The sequence below is a fragment of the Manis pentadactyla genome (genome assembly GCF_030020395.1).
Source record: "Manis pentadactyla isolate mManPen7 chromosome 15 unlocalized genomic scaffold, mManPen7.hap1 SUPER_15_unloc_1, whole genome shotgun sequence".
Lineage (NCBI taxonomy): Eukaryota > Metazoa > Chordata > Mammalia > Pholidota > Manidae > Manis > Manis pentadactyla.
Genome location: NW_026644588.1, coordinates 1,484,853 through 1,501,640, shown reverse-complemented (window position 1 = coordinate 1,501,640; position 16,788 = coordinate 1,484,853). Strand labels below are relative to the sequence as shown.

At 39.4% G+C, this 16,788-nt stretch overlaps 1 protein-coding gene across 1 annotated transcript in view; it reads left to right on the top strand.

Moving 5' to 3' along the window:
- Positions 1-16,788, top strand: part of LOC130678909 (zinc finger protein 550-like) — a 54,636-nt gene that overhangs the window by 8,612 nt on the left and 29,236 nt on the right. The gene's annotated exons all lie outside the window — the stretch shown is intronic.

Below are 16,788 nucleotides of genomic sequence, written 5' to 3'. Positions count from 1 at the left end.
TGGCTTCTATGCCCAGCATTTGTCTTGAGGTATCTTTACCACTTGGAAGAATTATGATACTCGGTGATTTTCAATATGAGGCATGAATTCTACTAAAGGGTTGTAATTAGGAAGGAAGAAGAAAACCTATAGAAGTAGCAGACGGAAGAAAACATGGGAAGATTGATTATTTCTTTGACATATCTTCTTGTAGAGTAACATAAGGATGTGTAGGTTTTAAACTACTTATTAAATTGCGTACACACATTAACATAGTAGGAATACAGCTACATAACAAAAGCAGACCTACAATTACCAGCCATATCCAGTGAAACCAAGAAAAGCAGTTAGGTACCCTAGGCATTTGTGAAAACTTATCAGTGATATGATGGATATTGTCTAACTGAATTTGAATAGTTTGAGAAAAATCAGACAAATTAAAAGAACACATTCCTGGGAACTGTTCACATCCCATATGTTCTTTTAACAGTAGATAGTCTATAGTCGTATGATTTTGGAGCACTGCAACTTGCACTTCTCCTAATTCTTGGTTGAGTTCCAACAATATAGATCCAGTCAAATTTGTTGTTTACTGTATGCACAGGCCAGCTTAGATATCTCCTTCTTCATTCCAATGACAAGTCCAGGAACCGGTGGGATGAATGCAGCTACAACTGCAACAGCGCCAGGATCTTTGTTGATGTTTTTTGATGATCATCTTCTCGAATGACTCTTCCAGATTATGTTGATGTTGGAAGTTCTTCATATCGTATCTTAATTCATTTTCTGGGTAGCCAAATTAGGCTTTGATCCTCTGTATAGACACAAACAAACCCTTTGCCCACACTTTGTTATGACCTTTATACCATTGTGAAGAACCTATTGGATAACACCACACAGGAGCTGCTTTTTTTTTTTTTAAGAGAAAGGAATATTATCAGAAAAATGTACTTCAATAGCTGATCATCTGACACCCTTTAAAAGATCAGAATTAAGGATATGTAAAACATGCATTAATCATTGATTTGCAGTTAGTTTTATCCTATCAGGGGGTAATCCCCCTTTCTCTTTTCTTTTTGTTTTCATTAACCTACAATTACAAGAAAAATATTATGTTTACTAGGCTTTCCCAAATATCAAGTCCTCCCTCCAAACCCCATTACGGTCACTGTCCATCAGCATAGCAAAATGTTGTAGAATCACTACTTGTCTTCTCTGTGTTGCACAGCCCTCCCGTTTCTCCCACCCCCCACATTATACATGCTAATCATAATACCCCCTTTCTTCTCCCCAACCCTTATCCCTCCCTACCCACCCATCCTCCCCAGTCCCTTTCCCTTTGGTACCTGGTAGTCCATTCTTGGGTTCTGTGATTCTGCTGCTGTTTTGTTCCTTCAGTTTTTCCTTTGTTCTTATACTCCACAGATGAGTGAAATCATTTGGTATTTCTCTGTCTCTGCTTGGATTATTTCAGTGAGCATAATACCCTCTAGTTCCATCCATGTTGTTACAAATGGTAGGATTTGTTTTCTTCTTATGGGTGAATAATATTCCATTGTGTATATGTACCACGTCTTCTTTTTCCATTCGTCTACTGATGGACACTTAGGTTGCTTCCAATTCTTGGCTATTATAAATAGTGCTGTGATAAACATAGGGGTGGATCTGTCTTTTTCAAACTGGAGTGCTGCATCCTTAGGGTAAATTCCTAGGAGTGGAATTCCTGGGTCAAATGGTAAGTCTATTTTGAGCGTTTTGAGAAAACTCCATACTGCTTTCCACAATGGTTGAACTAATTTACATTCTCACCAGCAGTGTAGGAAGGTTCCCCTTTCTGCACAACCTCACCAACATTTGTTGTTGTTTGTCTTTTGGATGGTAGCCATCCTTACTGGTGTGAGGTGATATCTCATTGTGGTTTTAATTTGCACTTCTCTGATGACAAGTGATTTGGAGCATCTTTTCATGTGTCTGTTGGCCATCTGAATTTCTGCTATGGAGAACTGTCTGTTCAGTTCCTCTGCCCATTTTTTAATTGGATTATTTGTTTTTTGTTTGTTCAGGTGGGTGACCTCTTTATATATTTTGAATGTCAAGCCTTTATCAGATCTGTCATTTACAAGTATATGCTCCCATACTGTAAGGTACCTTTTTGTTCTATTGCTGGTGTCTTTTGCTGTACAGAAGCTTTTCAGCGTAATAGAGTCCCACTTGTTCACTTTTGCTTTTGTTTTCCTTGCCCATGGGGATATGTTCAAGAAAAGGAAACTCATGTTTATGTCTAAGAGATTTTTGCCTATGTTTTTTCTACGAGTTTTATGGTTTCATGACTTACATTCAAGTCTTTGATCCATTTCAAATTTACTTTTGTGTATGGGGTTAGACAGTGGTCCAGTTTCATTCTCTTACATGTAGCTGTCCAGTTTTGCCAGCACCATCTGTTGAAGAGACTGTCATTTCCCCATTGTATGTCCATGGTTCCTTTATCAAATATTAATTGACCATATATGTTTGGGTTAATGTCTGGAGTCTCTAATCTGTTCCACTGGTCTGTGGCTCTCTTCTTGTGCCAGTACCAAATTGTCTTGATTACTGTGACTTTGTAGTAGATCTTGAAGTTGGGGAGTGAGATCCCCCCCCACTTTATTGTTCTTGCTCAGCATTGCTTTGGCTATTCGTGCTCTTTGGTGTTTCCATATGAATTTTTGAACTATTTGTTCCAGTTCATTGAAGAATGTTGCTGGTAATTTGATAGGGTTTGCATCAAATCTGTATATTGCTTTGAGCAGGATGGCCATTTTGACGATATTAATTCTTCCTAGCCAAGACCATGGGATGAATTTCCATTTGTTAGTGTCCCCTTTAATTTCTCTTAAGAGTGTCTTGTAGTTTTCAGGATATAGGTCTTTCACTTCTTTTGTTAGGTTTCTTCCTAGGTATTTTATTCTTTTTGATGTGATTGTGAATGGAGTTGTTTTCCTGATTTCTCTTTCTATTGGTTCATTGTTAGTGTATAGGAAAGCCACAGATTTCTGTGTGTTAAGTTTGTATCCTGTAATTTTGCTGTATTCCAATATCAGTTCTAGTCATTTTGGAGTGTTGTCTTTAGGGTTTTTTATGTACTATGTCATGTTGTCTGCAAATAGTGACAGTTTAACTTCTTCTTTACCAGTCTGGATTCCTTGTATTTCTTTGTTTTGTCTAATTGCTGTGGCTAGAACCTCCAGTACTATGTTGAATAACAGTGGGGAGAGTGGGCATCCCTGTCTTGTTGCTGATCTCAGGGGATAAGCTTTCAGCTTCTTGCTGTTCAGTATGATGTTGGCTGTGGGTTTATCATATATGGACTTTATTATGTTGAGGTACTTGCCCTCCATACCCGTTTTGCTGAGAGTTTTTATCATGAATGGATGTTGAATTTTGTCAAATGCTTTTTCAACATCTATGGAGATGATCATGCGGTTTTTTTTCCTTCTTTTTGTTGATGTGGTGGATCATGTTGATGGATTTTTGAATGATTTCCCATCCTTGCATCCCTGGGATGAATCCCACTTGGTCATGGTGTATGATCATTTGATATATTTTTGAATTCGGTTTGCTAATATTTTATTGAGTATTTTTGCATCTACATTCATCAGGGACATTGGTCTGTAATTTTCTTTTTTGGTGGGGTCTTTGCCTGGTTTTGGTATTAGGGTGATGTTAGCTTCATAGAATGAGTTTGGGAGTATCCCCTTCTCCTCTATTTTTCGGAAAACTTTAAGGAGAATGGGTATTATGTCTCCCCTGTATGTCTGATAATATTCCGAGGTAAATCCATCTGGCCCGGGGGGTTTGTTCTTTGGTAGTTTTTTGATTACCGTTTCAATTTCTTTGCTGGTAATTGTTATGTTTAGATTTTCTGTTTCTTTCTTGGTCAGTCTTGGAAGGTTGTATTTTTCTAGGAAGTTGTCCATTTCTTCTAGGTTTTCCAGCTTGTTGGCATATAGGTTTTCATAGTAGTCTTTAATAATTCTTTGTATTTCTGTGGAGTCTGTCATGATTTTTCCATTCTCATTTCTGATTCGGTTGATGTGTGTTGATTCTTCTTTTCTCTTAATAAGTTTGGCTAGAGACTTATCTATTTTGTTTATTTTCTCAAAGAACCAGCTCTTTGTTTCATTGATTTTTTCTATTGTTTTATTGTTCTCAATTTTGTTTATTTCTTCTCTCATCTTTATTATGTCCCTCCGTCTGCTGACTTTAGGTCTCATTTGTTCTTCTCTTTCCAGTTTCGATAATTGTGATGTTAGACTATTCATTTGGGATTGTACTTCCTTCTTTAAGTGTGCCTGGATTGCTATATACTTTCCTCTTAAGACTGCTTTCGCTGCATCCCACAGAAGTTGGGGCTTTGTGTTGTTGTTGTCATTTGTTTCCATATATTACTGGATCTCCATTTTAATTTGATCATTGATCCACTGATTATTTAGCAGCATGTTGTTAAGCGTCCATGTGTTTGTGAGTCTTTTTGTTTTCTTTGTAGAATTTATTTCTAGTTTTATGCCTTTGTGGTTTGAAAAGTTGGTTGGTAGAATTTCAGTCTTTTGGAATTTACTGAGGCTCTTTTTGTGAGCTAGTATGTGGTCTATTCTGGAGAATGTTCCATGTGCACTTGAGAAGAATGTGTATCCTGTTGCTTTTGGATGTAGAGTTCTATAGATGTCTGTTAGGTCCATCTGTTCTAGTGTGTTGTTCAGTGCCTCCGTGTCCTTACTTGTTTTCTGCCCAGTGGATCTATCCTTTGGGGAGAGTGGCATGTTGAAGTCTCCTAAAGTGAATGCATTGCATTCTATTTCCCCCTTTAGTTCTGTTAGTATTTGTTTCACATATGCTGGTGCTCCTGTGTTGGGTGCATATATATTTAGAATGGTTATATCCTCTTGTTGGACTGAGCCCTTTATCATTATGTAATGTCCTTCTTTATCTCTTGTTACTTTCTTTGTTTTGAAGTCTATTTTGTCTGATACTACTACTGCAACCCCTGTTTTCTTCTCTCTGTTGTTTGCCTGAAATATGTTTTTCCATCCTTTGACATTAGTCTGTGCATGTCTTTGGGTTTAAGGTGAGTCTCTTGTAAGCAGCATATAGATTGGTCTTGCTTTTTATCCATTGTGTTACTCTGTGTCTTTTGATTTGTGCATTCAGTCCATTTACATTTAGGGTGACTATTGAAAGATATGTACTTATTGCTATTGCAGGCTTTGGATTCGTGGTTACCAAAGGTTCAAGGTTCGGTTCTTTAGTATCTTACTGCCTAACTTAGCTCGCTTATTGAGCTGTTATATACACTGTCTGGAGATTCTTTTCTTCTCTCCCTTCTTATTCCTCCTCCTCCATTCTTTATATGTTGGTTGTTTTATTCTGTGCTCTTTCCTGTTTCCTTAACTGCTTTTAGTGGGTAGTTGAATTATTTTTTGCCTTTAGTTAGTATTTGGTTCATCTGCTTTCTTTGCTGTGATTTTATTTTCTCTGATGACATCTGTTTAGTCTTAGGAATGCTCCCATCTAGAACAGTCCCTCTAAAATACCCTGTAGAGGTGGTTTGTGGGAGGCAAATTCCCTCAACTTTTGCTTGTCTGGGAATTGTTTAATCCCTCCTTCATATTCAAATGATAATTGTGCTGGATACAGTATCCTTGGTTCAAGGCCCTTCTGTTTCATTGCATTAAATATATCATGCCATTCTCTTCTGGCCTGTAAGGTTTCTGTTGAGAAGTATGATGAGCGCCTGATGGGTTTTTCTTTATAGGTCACCTTTTTCTCTCTAGCTCCCTTTAAAACTCTTCCCTTGTCCTTGATCTTTGCCATTTTAATTATTACCTTTCTTGGTGTTGTTCTCCTTAGGTCCTTTCTGTTGGGAGTTCTGTGTATTTACATTGTCTCTTCGATTATTTCCTCTCCCAGTTTGGTGAAGTTTTCAGCAATTATTTCTTCAAAGACACTTTCTATCCCTTTTACTCTCTCTTGTTCTTCTGGTACCCCTGTAATACAGATATTGTTCCTTTTGGATGGGTCACACAGTTCTCCTAATATTGTTTCATTTCTAGAGATCCCTTTATCTCTCTCTGTGTCAGCTTCTATGCGTTCCTGTTCTCTGGGTTCTATTCCATCAGTAGCCTCTTGCGTCTTATCCATTCTGCTTATAAATCCTACCAGAGTTTGTTTCACTTCTGTAGTTTCCTTCCGGATGTCTGTAATCTCTCTCCGGATGTCTGTAATCTCCCTCCGGACGTCATCCCTTAGCTCTTGCATATTTCTCTGAATTTCCGTCAGCATGTTTATGATTTTTATTTTGAATTCTTTTTCAGTAAGACTGGTTAGGTCTGTCTCCTTCTCAGGTGTTCTCTCTGTTATCTTTGTCTGCCTGACATTTTAGCTTTTCATGGCAATAGAGATAGTTTGCAGAGCTGGCACGAGTGATGGCTGGAAGAACGTCCCTTCTTGTTCATTTGTGGCCTTCTCTCCTGGGAGAACAGCGACCTCTAGTGGCTTGTGCTGGGCAGCTGCGTGCAGACGGGGCTTCTGATTCTTGCCCAGCCGCTATGGAGTTTATCTCCGCTGTTTCTGTGTGCGTGGCCTGCCTCGGGTTGCTGCTCCGATATGGTGGAGCCACGTTGGAGGAGGATCGGCAGGGAGGCTATTCATCTCCATGAGGGGCCTCCATGCTCCCTGCTGCCCAGGGGGTTAGAGTGCCCAGAGTTCCCCAGATTCCCTGCTTCTGAACTGAGTGTCCCGGATGATTCCATCCAGCCATTGGGTCCCTGTCCCTTTAAGACTTCCAAAAAGCATGCAGTTTTCTTTCTCCCCACGGCGCCGGCAGTGGGGACCCGCTCACAGGTCTTACTGTCCTGTTTCCCTATTATCCAGGAACCCACGCGTGCACTGTGTCTGCGCTCTGGTGTGGATGGGTAGGGCTGGCTACTTAGCAGTCCTGGGCTCCCTCTCCCTCCCCGTTCTGACTCCTCTCCTCTCGCCCCAGGCTGGGGTGTGGGGCCCTCGGGTCCCGCCAGGCCAGAGCTTGTATCTTACCCCTTTCATGAGGCGCTGGGTTCTTGCAGGTGTGGATGTGGTCTGGATGTTGTCCTTTGTCTTCTGGTCTCTCTTTTAGGAAGAGTTGTCTTTGTTGTATTTTCAAAAATAGATGTGGTTTTGGGAGGAGATTTCCGTTGCTCTACTCATGCCACCATCTTGGCTCCCCTTTTGAGACTAATTTTTAAGCTTTACAAGATAGTCAGTGAGAACTCAGGTTTAAGAATTAATTGCATAGAAAGCTATCATTTCCTGACTTGGACTCTTGCTCAGAGCCTATTAAGACTACACACCCGTGTCACATCTTCAGGGTGGGCATGCACCTATTTTTTGTTAGTTTTCAGGATGGTGTGCAACCTTTTCTGTTCTTTGGGAAAGAGAATTGACTGAGGACCTGCCTCCTCCATCCTGTCTGGAGGGAGTGTGGTGTGTATGTCCTGTAGCTGTGGCTGGGCCGCTGGGTCCAAGAGAGTTGGAGAAACCCCTCTGGAAACATCTTGGGTCTCATCAAAGTGTTCTTCCAATGCCTGGGACCTGGGCCCCAGTTTGTCCCAACTGAAGGGACAGGATTTCCATTGGATGAAGGGAACACTAGGGTTTGTTCCCTCAACTTCCAGTTCTTTCCATACAGTCTTCACTCACGTGATCGGTGCAGGGTCACACTCTTTGCTCACTGCTGTGAATGCATGATCTCAGGAGACCTCCATCCTTGTCCTATATGGCCGCTCACTTGGTGGTGGGGCACCTGGGTGACAGACATGAGTCCTGCCCTTGTGCACAGAGGGAGCCTACCATCTAGGTGAACAGTACACTGAATATGAAAAGGGAAGGAAGCTGAGCATGGGGCTTAGCTGAACTCTTAATCACCTTTTCCACTGATTATGTCATTTTTCCATTCTTGACAACACTTAAGGAACTTGAACCTGAAGGGAGGGCAGTGAATTAGTGAAGATAGGATAGGCAACAGAATGCAGAAATGGGTAAGATAGTTAAGGTGACATTCAGTGCTCCAAGAAATGATTTTATGTGTGTCTGGCACTTTGCTAGGTATTTGAGATGAACATGCACAAAACATCAAAATGACTGTTCTCAAAAAACTTACATTCTGGGTGAGGGGAACAGTCAGAAGTGTTCCTAACTTACTAAGTTGCATAGTATGTTAGAAGGTGACAGGCTTTATAGAAAAGAGAACAGAGCAGGAGCAGGGTGTGGGTGAAGAAACACATGGGTAGGTATGTTACGTAAGCAGGCGGTCCACATCAGGATGGATGGATGGCACCACTCTGACACATTTTAGTTCTTCCTGTCTAATGCATATATGTGTATCATTTTTTTTCTTGCCACCACACTAAATTGTCCCTATGGAGTAATGCTGAGGACAGGAGAGATACCAATTATTTTTCTGTGTCCCTTATCTTGGGGTCAATATTTAATAATAGATCCTATGTATGGCATGTGTTATAGAACTCTTTAGTAGATTTGTATTTAGGTGTTTAGGAAAAACTCATTGTGAACTTAGGAGAATAGGAAGAAAATTACTGAATGTACAGCATTAAGATAATTGAGTATTCATTGAAAAAAAGGTAAGCTTTCATCTGGCACATTAGAGTGGTTTAGGAAATAAACACACTAGATCTAAAATTTTTTAAAATGACAGATCCTCTTAGTAAAAATATCCTGGTGGCCTTTTACAGTGTGGGGTAGGACAAATCATCACTACATGTAGCATAGACCAGAAGGCATGTGATTTTATAAATTCAAAGTAGTGAAATTAGAAATTTGCCACAAGCAAATTAAAATGAAACCTAAAGAAAATATTTAAATACAGAATATAAAAAAGAGGAAACTACCAATAATCCCTGGTACTGATATTAATCAGGTTAGCAACCAAAAATATGCTCATAATGTGTAGGAACAGATTATATTTATTTACAAGAAAGAAAACTCAGCATGCTTCTCTCACTAATGACCAAAAATGGCAAATGAAAATGATTGCCTTTTATGTTTAACTATTAGATATTGGTTTGCTCAGAATTTATTTTGGGTCAAAGTCTTATGATTTAAATTTTACATATTTTTTCACTATCACAAACTATAATTAATCAAAAATTATTTAAAATTGGAAATCCTTTAGCCTGAAAATTCAAAGATGCCAAAAATGCAAGTGTCAGATTTTCACAGATATTTCTTGTATCATTAATGTACAATTACATGAAGAATATTATGTTTGCTAGGCTCCCCCCTTCACCAAGTCCCCCCACATACCCCTTCACAGTCACTGTCGATCTGCATAGTAAGATGCTGTAAAATCACTACTTGTGTTCTCTGTGTTGCACAGCCCTCTCTGTGCCCTCCACACACTATACATGCTAATCGTAATGCCCTCTTTCTTCTTCCCCGCCCTTATCCCTCCCTCCCCTCCCAATCTCCCAGACTCTTTCCCTTTGGTAACTGTTAGTCCATTCTTGGGTTCTGTGATTCTGCTGCTGTTTTGTTCCTTCAGTTTTTCTTTGTTCTTATACTCCACAGATGAGTGAAATAATTTGGTATTGGTCTTTCTCTGCCTGGCTTGTTCCCTGAGCATAATACCCTCTAGCTCCATCCATGTTGTTGCAAATGGTAGGACCTGTTTTTTTCTTATGGCTGAGTAATATCCCATTGTGTATATGTACCACATCTTCTTTATCCATTCGTCTACTGATGGACACTTAGGTTGCTTCCATTTCTTGGCTATTGTAAATAATGCTGCGATAAACATACGGGTGCACCTGTCTTTTTCAAACTGGAGTGCTACATTCCTAGGGTAAATTCCTAGAAGTGGAATTCCTGGGTCAAATGGTATTTCTATTTTGAGATTTTTGAGGAACCTCCATACTGCTTTCCACAATGGTTGAACTAATTTGCATTCCCACCAGCAGTGTAGGAGGGTTCCCCTTTCTCTGCAACCTCAGCAACATTTTTTGTTGTTTGTCTTTTGGATGGTGGCAATCCTTACTGGTGTGAGGTGATATCTCATTGTGGTTTTAATTTGCATTTCTCTGATGACAAACGATGTGGAGCATCTTTTCATGTGTCTTTTGGCCATCTGAATTTCTGCTTTGGAGAACTGTCTGTTCAGCTCCATTGTCCATTTTTTAATTGGACTATTTGTTTTTTGTTTGTTGAGGTGCGTGAGCTCTTTACATATCTTGGATGTCAATCCTTTATCAGATCTGTCATTTACGAATATATTCTCCCATACTGTAGGGTACCTTTTTGTTCTATTGATGGTGTCCTCTGCTGTACAGAAGCTTTTCAGCTTGATATAGTCCCACTTGTTCATTTTTACTTTTGTTTCCCTTGCCTGGGGAGGTATGTTCAAGAAGAGGACACTTATGTTTATGTCTAAGAGATTTTTGCTGTGTTTTTTCCTAAGAGTTTTATGGTTTCATGACTTACATTCAAGTCTTTGATCCATTTTGAATTTACTTCTGTGTATGGGGTTAGGCAGTGATCCAGTTTCATTCTCTTACATGTAGCTGTCCAGTTTTGCCAGCACCATCTGTTGAAGAGACTGTCATTTCCCCATTGTATGTCCATGGCTCCTTTATCATATATTAATTGACCACATATGTTTGGGTTAATGTTTACAGTCTCTATTCTGTTCCAGTGGTCTGTGGCTCTGTTCTTGTGCCAGTACCAAATTGTCTTGATTACTGTGGCTTTGTAGTAGACCTTGAAGTTAGGGAGTGAGATCCCCCCCAATTTATTCTTCCTTCTCAGTATTGCTTTGGCTATTCGGGGTCTTTGGTGTTTCCATATGAATTTTTGAACTATTTGTTCCAGTTCGTTGAAGTTAATGCTGTTGGTAATTTCATAGGTATTGCATCGAATCTGTATATTGTTTTTGGCAGGATGGTCATTTTGCTGATATTAATTCTTCCTAGCCAGGAGCATTGGATGAGTTTCCATTTGTTAGTGACCTCTTTAATTTCTGTTAAGAGTGTCTTATAGTTTTCAGGGTATACGTCTTTCAGTTTCTTGGTCAGGTTTATTCCTAGGTATTTTATTCTTTTTGATGCTATTGTGAATGGAATTGTTGTCCTGATTTCTCTATTAGTTCATTGTTACTGTATAGGAAAGCCACAGGTTTCTGTGTATTAATATTGTCTCCTGCAACTTTGCTGAATTACAATATAAGTTCTAGTAGTTTTCGAGTGGAGTCTTTAGGGTTTTTTATATACAATATCATCTCATCTGCAAATAGTGACAGTTTAACTTCTTCTTTACCAATCTGGATTCCTTGTATTTCTTTGTTTTGTCTAATTGCTGTGGCTAGAACCTCCAGTACTATGTTGAATAATAGTGGAGAGTGTGGGCATCCCTGTCTTGTTCCCGATCTCAGAGGAAAAGCTTTCAGCTTCTTGCTGTTCAGTATGATATTAGCTGTGGGTTTCTCATATATGGCCTTTATTATGTTGTGGTACTTGCCCTCTATGCCCATTTTGTTGAGAGTTTTTATCATGAATGGATGTTGAATTTTGTTGAATGCTTTTTCAGCATCTATGGAGTTGATCATGTGGTTTTTGTCCTTCTTTTTGTTGATGTGGTGGATGATGCTGATGGATTTTCGAATGTTGTACCATCCTTGCATCCCTGGGATGAATCCCACGTGGTCATGGTGTATGATCCTTTTGATATATTTTTGAATTCGGTTTGCGAATATTTTGTTCAGTATTTTTGCATCTACGTTCATAAGGGATATTGGTCTGTAGTTTTCTTTTTTGGTGAGGTGTTTCCTGTTTTTGATATCAGGGTGATGTTGGCTTCCTGGAATGAATTTTGGAGTATTCCCTGCTCTTCTGTTTTTTGGAAAACTTTAAGGAGGATGGGTATTATGTCTTCTCTGTAGGTCTGATAAAGTTCTGAGGTAAATCCATCTGGCCTGGGTATTTTGTTCTTTCGTAGTTTTTTGATTACCGCTTCAATTTTGTTGCTCATAATTGTCTATTTAGATTTTCTGTTTATTTCTGGGCCAGTCTTGGAAGGTTGTATTTTTCTAGGAAGTGGTCCATTTATTCTAGGTTTTCCAGCTTGTTAGCATATAGGTTTTCATAGTATTCTCTATAATTCTTTGTATTTCTTTGGGGTCCATCGTGATTTTTCCTCTCTTGTTTCCGATTCTGTTGATGTGTGTTGGTTCTCTTTTTATCTTAATTAGTCTGGCTAGAGGCTTATGTATTTTGTTTATTTTCTAAAAGAAGCAGCTCTTGGTTTCATTGATTTTTTTCTATTGTTTTATTCTCCCCAATTTTATTTATTTCTTCCCTCATGTTTATTACATCCCTCCTTCTGCTGACTTTAGTCCTCATTTGTTCTTCTATTTCCAATTTCAAGAATTGTGATGTTAGACTATGCATTTGGGATTGTTCTTTCTTCTTTAAATATGCCTGGATTGCTGTATACTTTCCTCTAAAGACTGCTTTGACTGCATCCCACGAAGTTGGGGCTTTGTGTTGTTGTTGTCATTTGTTTCTCTATATTGGTTGATCTCTATTTTAATTTGGTCGTTGATCCATTGATTATTTAGGAGCATGTTGTTAAGTCTCCTTGTGTTTGTGAGCCTTTTTGCTTTGTTTGTACAATTTCTAATTTTATACTTTTGTGGTCTGAGAAGTTCGTTGGTAGGATTTCAGTCTTTTTGAACTTACTGAGACTCTTTTTGTGACCTAGTATGTGGTCTATTCTGGAGAATGTTCCATGTGCATTTGAGAAGAATGTACATCCTGTTGCTTTTGGATGTAGAGTGTTGTAGATGTCTATTAGGTTCACCTGTGCTAGTGTGTTGTTCAGTACCTCTGTGTCCTTACTTCTTTTTTGTCTGTTGGATGTATCCTTTGGAGTGAGTAGTGTGTTGAAGTCTCCCAAAATGAATGCATTGCATTCTATTTCCCCCTTTAATTCTGGTAGTATTTGTTTCACAAATGTTGGTGCTCCTGTGTTGGGTGCATATATATTTATAATGGTTATATCCTCTTGTTGGATGGAGCCCTTTATCATTATGTTATGTCCTTCTTTATCTCTTGTTACTTTCTTTGTTTTGAAATCTATTTTGTCTGATACTAGTACTGCAACACCTGCTTTTTTGTCCCTGTTGTTTGCATGAAATATCTTTTTCCATCCCTTGACTTTTAGTCTGTGCATGTTTTTGGGTTTGAGGTGAGTCTCTTGTAAGGAGCATATAGATGGGACCTGCTTTTTTATCCATTCTATTACTCTGTGTCTTTTGATTGGTGCGTTCAGTCCATTTACATTTGGTGACTATTGAAAGATATGTACTTACTGATATTGCAGGCTTTAGATTCATGGTTACCAAAGATTCAAGGTTAGCTTCTTTAGTATCTTACTGTCTAACTTAACTCGCTTATTGAGCTATTATGAACATTGTCTGATCCTTCTTTATTTCTCTCCCTTCTTATTCCTCCTCCTCCATTTTTCATATGTTGGGAGTTTTCATCTGTGCTCTTTTTAGAAGCACTCCCATCTAGAGCAGTTCCTCTAAAATACCATGTAGAGGTGGTTTGTGGGAGGCAAATTCCCTTAGTTCTAACCATTTTTGTGTGGAGTCTTTAGGATTTTCTATATGGTGTCATGTCACCTGCAAAAAGTGACAGTTTTACTCTTTTATTTCCAATTTGTATGCCTTTAATTTCTTTTTCTTGACTAATTGCTCTGGCTAGGTCTTCCAATTCTGTATTGAATAAAATTTATGAGAGTGAGTATCTTTATCTTCTTCCTGATCTGAGAGGAAAGGCCTTCAGCTTCTCGAGAGCAAGGTTGTCCCCATAGTTGCCAGTAGAGTGAGAACTGCAAACCCACTGGTCTGTGAGGCTAGCTTGAGCAACAGGCTTACAGGGCAGTACCTGTGTTTTACCCCATGATTCCACTTATGGCAAAGAACACTTTAAGACAGCTCAGAGAAACAGTAACTCATAAGACAGCCAAAATGTATGAAAATGAGTAGCCTGATCCCCCTAGGATCTGAAACATCTAGGAACCAATAACAAAACAGGTATCAACCTGAGAATGAAAAGCCATGAATCTGAACGCAAAGCATTGTTTAGACAAGTGCTGATTGCCCCGTCTTTGGGGACTTGACTTGCCCTTAACAGCAAGGTACAAGGGACTTCTGTGGGTACCACACCTGGCGGAGGCTGGGGTCTGTGGTGACAGGCAATGCAGACCATATCTCAGTGGGACTTCCATGATTGATTGTAACATGGCTTCTACAGTTGCCACTTCGAGTCTATTTTGTTCATGTGTCCATTGAACGTTGATCAGAGAGACAGAGGCTCAACAGAAGTATGAGCTGATTGATCATAGACAGTGTGGAAGTTTCCTATAACCTCTCCTAGTAGTATTTTACCTCCTTAATCTAAATTTCTCTTTAAAAATTAGTTTTAACTTGCTTTGATGCTAGTTCAGGAAATTATACTTCTCTCATGCTTAATTGTTAATGTTGATCTACATCTGTCCTGTCATTTTCAACATTAAATGAATAGTTGCATGTCACACAAAGACCTTGAAAAGGATTCTTACCACTTTTAATTCTTTACTCTTCTGGAAGTTCATCACCAAATTTACACTTGCGTTTTGGCATTTTCGTATTGAGTGTACACAAAAAGTAGATAGTAGCAACTTCAGCAAGAATAGAAAATATTGCCTTTTCAATCTCCAGAAGCACAGGAGTTTGTCACAACTGCCCCCCTTCTTCAGGGTGACCTCTGAGGTCACAGGCGTCTGGAAACAGGCAAAAAATTGAGATCACAGTGCAGTCTTCCCTAGGAGGCCTTGGTAGCGACACAAACTAGGTAAAAACTGGAGCCCTCCATATTTGGCCATCATACTGTCCCTTCTGACGCACCCAACATTTGGATCCCCATGAAAGTTGTTTATTGTTCAGGTTGGCAGCGTTATTACTTTTTCAAATTACCCCACACAGTTTAGAGAATTTCGAGGATTAAAACTGCCCAAGGACCATTATTATTGCACAAAGCAGTGCCATATGTAACAGGCAGTTTCTGGTTTGGTGAATTGGAAGATGGAAAACCCCATCACAAGCACTACCTGAGACAACTGTGTCTCTAAGAGTCAGTGCTTTTCTGCAAGCTGCCAGCAGAACCCAGACAGTGTTCTCAGCGGTAACACAGGGTCAGGTCCCTGCCCTAACTTGTCAGAAAGGACAAGACCCCACAAGAGCTCAGGATTCCCATGACTTCCTTCAACCAATGGGAGGGCACAAAGGTCAGCTTTGCTGAGCACACTAGGATGGTGACTAACACATAGTGTGAGGACCTGCCAGGTAATAGAGATAAAACAGCTTCTGTCACAGAAACTAGCAGTATAAACCTGGCAAAGACCCTGGGTTGGTTACACATGCTCCCTACATCATTGAAATTTATGGAGATACTCAAGTGTGTGGTATCCAGATACAAGATTCAAGGAGGTGTGTCGGTCCCTGCTTCTGACCCGCAGATACATATAGCTGAAAAAATTTCTTTAGCACAGAGGAGAGGTAAACTGGAGTGTTGTCAGTTTATATGGTGTCAGGAATGTCTAGTGCTGCAAATGCTTGTAAAAGATGAGTAAAAACATGATGAGATCGTTTGCCTGTTAAAGCGGTGGCCCATGAAGCAGAAGAATAAGTGTCAATGGAAACATGAATATGTTTTAGAGTTCCAAAATTCAGGAACAATAGGAACATCCATTTGCCATAGGGCATTAGGGCGTGTTCCTCTGGGAACGGTTCCATCTTGTGAGGAGAATTAATTTGAGAACAGTTTGGCCAAGAATTCAAGTTATTTTGAGCTTCAGATTCAGAGAGCAAAAAACGTTTCTGTAAGTTAAAGGAGGGAGCGTGAGTCAGGTCGTGATAGCGTTGAGCTGCTGAGTAATTAGCTAAAGAAACAAGCTTGTCTACTTTATCATTACAGTATGATAAAGGACATGGTAAATTAGAATGTGATCATGTATGAGTGATGAAAAAGGATGTAGACGTTGATGGACACATGCCTGTGATTGACAAAATAAAGTGTTAATAGGAGACTGTACGGTGCCCAATGTCACGGCTTCTAATAGAGGAACGGAAAGGCAGCAGAAGCGGAGCCAGTGACAATGTGAAGAGGACCTGGAAAATCTCGCAGAGCTTCCAATACAGCAAAGAACTCATTTTGCTGGGCACAAGTGAAAGACGTTTGAAGTTTTTCACTAACCAGAACAAGTTGTATAGGCTGCTTTAAAAGATTTTGTACCATCTGTAAAGCAGGTAACAGTACTTAATAATGGATTAGGAGAAGTGTTTTGAGGAAGGATCCATTGATGACGCTGAAACAAGGAAAATAATTTATTCTTAGGGTAATGAGTCAATATTTCCTAAAAAATTAGAAAGGGCAATTTGCCAATAAGTATTTTCTTGAAATATTTGCATAATATTTTGTTTAGGTAATGGAAGAATAATGAAATGAGGGTCTTGACCAGTCATCTGTCTTAGTCTCTGTCCTTTCAGGATAATGGAGGCTACTTTGTCAATGTTAAGGTTGTAAGGGGGGTTTAGTTTGATACTGCAAAAACATCCATTTTAACCAACCGTCACATTGACAGAGCAATCCTGTGGGAGAATGGGGAGTAAAGTGAATTAATAAGAGTAAGGGTTTGTATAAGTCAATTTTTGATAATTGAGCCTTTTGAGTGTGTTGTTCT